General features: G+C 46.1%; 1 long non-coding RNA gene across 1 annotated transcript; it reads right to left on the bottom strand.

The window, feature by feature from the left end:
- Positions 1 to 651: 651 nt before the first annotated feature.
- On the bottom strand, positions 652 to 6,144 carry LOC125936604 (uncharacterized). Its single transcript, XR_007462073.1, has 3 exons — positions 6,061 to 6,144; positions 992 to 1,139; positions 652 to 913 (listed from the first exon to the last, which is right to left on the bottom strand). It is a non-coding gene; the product is annotated as an uncharacterized LOC125936604 (long non-coding RNA).
- Positions 6,145 to 7,662: the final 1,518 nt, after the last annotated feature.

The following is a 7,662-nucleotide window of genomic DNA, read 5'->3' as shown; positions in this document are numbered from 1 at the left end:
GGAAACACAAACATTCTGGCTGTGGCAGGGTTATTAAATAAGTGAGTAAGGGGGTGCCTGGGTGGCTCAGTCAGTTAAGCATCCAACGCTTGATTTCAGCTCAGGTTGGGATCTCATGGTTCGTGGGATCAAGCCTTGTGTCAGGCCCTGTGTTGTCAGCCTCGAGCCCGCTGGGGATTCTCTCTCTTCTCTCTCTGCCCCTCCCCTGCTCATGCACACGCACTCTTTCTCCCCCTCTCTCTCAAAATAAATAAACTCGAAGAAACTAAAACGAATGGGTACATACGAGTTGCATGGAACACTGGTTTAATAACTGAATAAATGTGAACTGTTATTCTCATTATTGCTTTCAGGACTGGTAGGTGTTATTATCATGACATGTATCTTTTCTCCTTACATGGAAGAGGGGGGAGGATTTGCAAATCATTCTGACTTATGATGTATTTAAATACTGTGATACGGGGCGCCTGGGTGGCTCAGTCGGTTAAGCATCCGACTTCAGCTCAGGTCACAATCTCACAGTCTGTGAGTTCGAGCCCTGCGTCGGGCTCTGGGCTGATGGCTCAGAGCCTGGAGCCTGTTTCCGATTCTGTGTCTCCCTCTCTCTCTGGCCCTCCCCCATTCATGCTGTCTCTGTATCAAAAATAAATAAACGTTAAAAAAAATAATAAATAAATAAATAAATAAATAAATACTGTGATACTAGATAGAGAAAAAGATGCCTGGAAAGAGGTGAGTGTATGGTAGGCAGAATAATGGTCCCCAGAAATGTCCACGTTGTAATTCCTGGAATCTGTGAATAGATGAGTTCACGGGGAAAAAGGGACTTGGCAGATGTGTTTAAGTTAAGGATCTCGAGATGGGGAGATTGTCCTGGATTATCCGGGAGGGCCCAATGTAACCACAGGAGACTCTAGAAGTGAGGGAAAAAGAGACAATAGTCAGCATCCAAGAAGGAGGGGTTCAGAGGAGAAAGTAAAAGTTGGCATACCGTCGTTGCCGGAAGGAGACCACCTGCCCAGGAATAGGGAGCCTCTTGAGGCTAAAAAAAGGCAAAATTCTTCCCAGAAGGAGCTCAGCTCTGTCAACACCTTGATTTTAGCCCCACGCGTCTCATTTTCAGACTTCTGACCTCCAGCCTGTAAGATAAGAAATCAGTATGCTACGGTAATTTGTTCGAGCGGCAATAAAAAAGCAATAAAGCACCACAGCTTTAGCTTGAAAAGATGCTCAGTACATCATGGGTCTGTGGGAGTTTCCAGTTTCTTTTTTAAAGTGTGTCTGGTTTCCAAAATCAGAAGAAAAGTATGTGTTTTGGGAAGAAATAATCAATTACAGACACCTACCCCATGTCAGTTCAGTTCTTACGCTGCTGGTGAAAGTACCCACCCATGGGGATCGGAGTTACCTCGAATGGGCGGTCATCACCCATCACTGAGCTTACTGTAGTTCCTGCCTCTTATCATCGCTTCCGCCAACCCTCACGCTGGACCTTCTCTGTCTGCTCGAAGGCTCTCCCACACGGCTGTGTGTATATACTGTGTGTGCAAAGCACAGGGGGGTTCTTGTCAAAATGCAGATTCTCTTAACATCCACTATTGATCAGGAAAATGCAAATTAGACCCCCAAAGCGATAGCACCACACATCACCGGAATAACTAAAAGAGGCTAGTAAGACCAAAGTGTTGTTGAGGGTATGGGGCAACCTGAATTCACATGTCCTGCCGGTGGGAATGTGGGATGGTGAAGTCCCTTGGGAAAACTGGCATGGTCTTAAAAAGTTAAACACACACAGCCTATGACCCAGCCATTCCACGCCCAAAGAGATACCCTCACAGAGACTTCCATGGGGATGCTCACGGCAGGTTCATCCATGGTAGTCAGAGGCAGTAGGTACCCATCATGGAATGCACAGAAAAGAGTGAGCTACTGATCTACTCCATAGCATGAGTGAGTCTCCAAAGCATTTTTCAGAGTGCAAGAGGCCAGACTCAAAGAAGAGCCTCCTAGGGGGTTCCGTGGCTATAAAACGTGAACTAATCTACGGTAACCCAAAACAGAGCAGTGGCTACCTGTGCCTGGGCAGGGGGACAAAAAGACTGCAAAAGGGTGCGATCTTTTGGGGTGATGGAACATCTCGTGTTTTGGTTGTCATGATGGTTTCCTACGTGTAGACAACCGTCAAAATTCACTTAAAAGGCTCACTCTTTACATGGACGTGGCTTTGGGGCGCCTGGGTGGCTCAGTCGGTGGAGCGTCTGACTTCAGCTCAGGTCATGATCTCGCGGTCTGTGAGTTCGAGCCCCGCGTCGGGCTCTGTGCGGACAGCTCGGAGCCTGGAGCCTGTTTGGGATTCTGTGTCTCCCTCTCTCTCTCTGCCCCTCCCCTGTTCATGCTCTGTCTCTATTGTTCTCAAAAACAAATAAAAAACATAAAAAATTTTTTTAAATGGATGTGGCTTATCATGTAAAAATTACCCTTCAATTAGTTGACAGGGCAATAAAAGGCGGATTCCGATTCTGAAGTCTGGACTGGGCGAGCAAGCCTCCGTGTCTGGCAAGCTCCCAGATTCTGCAGAGCTGGTCCCGGGACTGCAATTTCAGGAGGAGGGCTTCTAGAATACCTCTCTTCACCTCTGTCACTCGCAGGAAACAAACCGGCTTTCTTTTATGCTAAGAAAGATGTTCCTCAAGAAACTCGCCTTCATTGCCTGCCTCCTATCACCCGTATACTCTTGACTGTGCGTGACACTTGAACGCGCGGAGGGTAAAATGCTCCAAGAGGCGTTTCTGCCACCGTAACAGCATGTTCGCGGGTCACCCCCTCCCCTTCCCTTTCCAGCCCTGGCTTGAGCTTTAAATGGAAGCACACACGATGAGCAGCAAAACATGCATTGGGATTATTGCACTAGCACTCTAAATATTTGACGAGATTTCTAACCTTCACCGAGAACATCCATTTTTCAGGTGTTCCAGATCAGAAGAACGAACAAGCAGGTGGAAGGTGTGGAAACGGTATCGTTAATACTCTTTGACCCACGAGGGATTAGAAATCATTCCAGACCAAACGGAAAGGCCGTTGGCCATGCTGGGCTTTTACTCAGCATTGGACATCTGCCCACTGGTCAGGCTTTGGGTTTCTCTCTAGGTCGCAAGGAATCCGCATGTAACACAGTCCCTTGATATGGACACAAAACCTTCACCCATCTCCGGTAGCTAACACCGTGAAAAATAAAGCTTTGTGGAGAAGCAGGTCCTGGGTAGTCATCAAGACTCTCTCTCTGGTGACAGAACCTGCTTCTTCCTCTGAGACCAGCCACTCCATGTGCAAACCTCTATCTCCACAAAGTAATAGATTAAAATAGTTTAGGGAGCTCAGAATAATGGTACGTAGTTGAAACGGATGCTGTATGGATACAGCAAGCAAATGCCTTGCGTACCAAACCAAAAAACTAGAGAGAGCATTGGGTAGAGCTGTCCTATTTGTAGATTTTCTGAGTTTCACCCCCTTTATACCAATGTCTCTTCAAGACGTTGGTACAGCATTTTCTATCTGCATTTACTCAAAACTTACACCACACACACACACACACACACATTACGCTCAAGTATTCAGATTGCTTCAAATTGTGTATCCGTCCCTCTGGCTGTTTATTCTCTGTGGTGTTGTAATTTCATAAAGTCATGGCTACGGAGAACACAGGAGTTACGGTCCTTCTCCAGCACAATTGAGTCCTAGATAGGTATTACTGAGTGCTTAGCCCGTAGTCACTACTCAATACGTGTTTTGTTTTGTTTTTTAATAAAATAATAGTTTGGCTCTCAAAGGTTTTAAAAACAGCCTTTTAAAGCGGGTACAAGGTTGAACAGGAAAGATTGCTAAGGCTTAGCTGGTTCAGAAGTGAATGACTAAAACAACCTTTCTCTGTGTGTCAGACACAATTTTGTCTTCCTGCCTGAAAAAAAAGGTAAAAAGCAGAGTCACCTGGCTAAATGGTTTCCTAAGTGTCCCCCTCTCCCCAGGTCCCCCTGACTTTATGAAACAAGCAACAACAAACTCCGCTAAAGCTAAACCAACGTGAAATAACCCAGGGCTTGAACTTGTCGCATGACGTTGCTTTAAATTTTAATGCGAACTCGGGAATAGATTTGCGAACAGCAAGGTAAAGCAGAGGCCATGAAATATTGATTCTGTACATTTTCTTATGCATTTTTATTCTCCAATTTAGTAAATTTTTCATCTTGCCTGCACTTAGAGTTTCCCTATGAAGTCGTTACTACCAATCGTATTAGCTGTTGTAAATAAATAATCGTCGCTTGAGCTGTTTGCCTGACAGGAGGTAGACAGGACCCCACCTCCGACTACTGACTTTCCACAGCCCAGCGCACGAAGGAGGAAAAGGGACACTCACAATTCTCCACACGGCAGAGTCGCGGCCACTTGCTCCAGGAAAGAGAGCTTTAAACACGGCAACAAGGAAGAACTGACATGTTTCCCCTAAAATTATACCACCATCTGACAAATCACCCGCTTTGGTCTAAGAGATGGCGGAATTGATTTTGTTTGCTTGTCTGTCTTTAAAACCAAAACATCAGGAAAGACCGTCAGAACATGCTTCTTGGATATACCCTAATGTAAGAGAAAATACAAGTGCAAGACTTCTGCCCCAGTCCTAATCCTTGTATATGCACAAAAAGTTATATTTTATCAATCACAAGAGGCAAATCCGTTAGACATTTCTCACTGTCTTCATTCCCCAGTGTACTTCTCTTTCTTAGACTACGCACCTGCCCCTCTATTTTCACTATCTTACAGGAGGTGGGTGAGACCCAAAAGAAAGATGGAAAGCAATTCTGACCGCAGACAGAATGTCCCTTGGTCCCTTGGTAATTAACACATGGGAGGGGCCAGTATGGCTCCCTCACTTGTGGAAATCACTGCAGTTCTTTGTACAATTTTATACATTGATCGATTGCTTCTCTGTCATTAGGTGAGATTGGCCATTAATTCAGGTTCCTGGTCACGCTGACCAAAGATTCGTAGTGGGCTATTCCAACTGGGTCCCAAATTTCTCATTCTCTGTTCCCAGAACACAACCAGAAGAGGGTGGGATAACATCAGGCTGGGAATTTAGCCTTGAAATAGATGAAAATATGTCTCCTTTTTATTTGTTCAGCAACATGGTAATCCTGTTAGGGGAGCAATAGGGTCCTTTATTCTAATTCCTACCCTTCCCCCCCCCACCCCGGTTTTATGGTTATTAAAGTTATATATGCTTGCTTACTGGAGAAAGAGCTTCAATTTCCAAAACAATGAAGATCAGTTTAACTAACGCTCCGCCTCTGACATTCTTTATCCATCCCTAAAAAAACACACAAACAAAAGACCACACACACACACACACACAACAAACAAAAACAAACAAGCAAACAACAACCATAAAGGACACATCCAGCTCAGCGGGAGAACAAAGATCTCCAATAATGGATCACCTTAGTTTTTACTCTGGTGTCCATTCTAACGCTTTTTATGTAGTCTTTTAATAGCCTTTAACCCTTTTCAAGGCATCCTTGCTTTCCCTGTTTGCTTCAAAACCCTCAAATACTTGATTCATATGCCATCTCAACTTCAGGAAAAGAAGGAAATTTGATTACCGCAATAGGGTCCAAGTGGGATTTTTTTTCCCTCCCAAGTGTGGTGACTCTTGTATTGGGTCAATACATCTGCGTTTTGGGGAATAATCTTAAATATGTTCATCTGAATAGCATTGACTGCGATGCAAATACTGTTACCTTAAGACAAATACGGTGCAGGCACAGGGCGGCAAGATGCGGTCAGGAAATCCAAGTGCCAGGTGTTTGGGTCAGACATCACAGGCACCTCTCTCCTCTTAGACTTTTAAAAAACTTCTCCATGACACCCTTAGCTGCATCCCCATTGGAGAGATGGCAAAGAGGAAGAATGGACAGGGCAGAACTAAAACCTGGGCAAGGAGCTAATAATATGATGGCGACAGAAGGTTTTGGTAGACATAAGGGAGGCACCAAGGCTACAACTTACCAGCTCTTTCCTAAGCACGAGCATTAACATCAGGACTAATGCGTGGAACCTCACGCACTTCTCTGGGTTGGCGGGGTGGGGGGGGGGGAAGACCCAGGTGCGTGGCTAGGCCACGTGGCAGATGGCGATGTCATAATCTGAGCTTCCAAGGATCAGCATCCTTTGTGATAGCAGCACCCTGGGAGTCCGGGATTGGCGTGGTGGCCGCGCGGGGAAGAAAGGGGTGAAAACAGTGAGGACATGTACATTAGGGAGAGAATGTGGAGGACCCCCCGGGGGGGGGTCGTTAAGTTTTCCTAATTAGGTGGAGGACGTGTTGAAGGTGAGGGAGGCTCCCACGGTTGACGCGTGGGCTCTGTGGCCCCCGTGACAAAGACAGGGAGCTTCTGAAAGCAGGGCCCCGAGAAGACCTTAGGATTCATGTAGCTGCCACATCAAAGCAAAGCCGATCGGGGTTATAGAGGCACTTCCTCCAAGTGCCTCTATAGGCAACAGCAACAGGCAACAGCAGCAGGAAGGAGCCCGGGCATAGTCAAAGTTTATACTGGAGTAGAGGCTGTGCCAAATTAAAAGCGAACACGACCCCCTGCGCCGGGAACAACAGCTTCACCATGCATGGAAAGAATTGCCGCGGAGATAAATATTCCTGTGAACACTACTCATAGCTCAGGCTTCCTCTCAACTCCCCTCCGGCTGCCCGATAACAATGAGTGTTATAAATTTACACCGAAGAAGCCCTCCAGTTGGAGATCTGAGAAGCCAAGAACAACCAAAGGGACCCAGAAGGGGAAGCGAAGACAATTTACTCAAAATGTTTATGGAAAAACACCAGCCCCGCTTACACATCACATCACTTAAAGACGAATCACCGCAGCAGCAGCAACATCGGCTCTAGGACAGATTTCAGCTTATGAAACGTGGAGGAAATGTGTGCAATGGGCAAAGGACGTAAGAAACAAAGACGTTGTCAAGAACGTCTTCTTGTGCCTTGGATTCTGTGAGAGAAATCAGGGGCTCTGTGAAACCAGAAATGAGAAGGGTGATCATCAGATTTAAATGAAAAGCGGGGTAGACAAAGATCAGGCAGTTTTAAAGCAGGAAACGGAGGTGTGTGAGAGAGTGGGATGTGAGGACAGAATTCAGCTCTAAGATCAAGAGGCACGGCTGCAGGGGTCAACTGAGAACAAATCATCCAGAGTGCCTGGGACAGAGAAGGAAGGGTCAGATCCAAGGTTCTGATGGGAAATAGGAGACAGCAGTGGAGACAGACCAGATCCAGGTCTTTTCTGAGAAAGATCCCAGGGACAAAGAAGGACGAGCGATCAGAGATACAATGGAAGACACATTCTGGAACCAAAACATCGTTTGATTCCTTGGGAGGGCTGCAGTGTGTTGTAGAGCTTGACCTGCAGTAGGGCTTCATGACACTGTTTGAATCTTAAGGCAACAGAAAGAAAGCATGTGGCAAATATCGAAAGGGGAGGGGGTTGCTAAACAGAAGGAAAGGAAGGCATCTAGCTCCAGAAATGTTCACAAAGACACGGAGCCATATTTGATGGCTTTGACGGCTAAAATCTGTGATGGAAGCATTCAAAACGCAGT

This window comes from Panthera uncia (assembly GCF_023721935.1).
Source record: "Panthera uncia isolate 11264 chromosome A3 unlocalized genomic scaffold, Puncia_PCG_1.0 HiC_scaffold_11, whole genome shotgun sequence".
NCBI classification, from domain to species: domain Eukaryota; kingdom Metazoa; phylum Chordata; class Mammalia; order Carnivora; family Felidae; genus Panthera; species Panthera uncia.
Note: the sequence above shows the minus strand (reverse complement) of the source record. Positions and strands in the feature narration are given on the sequence as shown.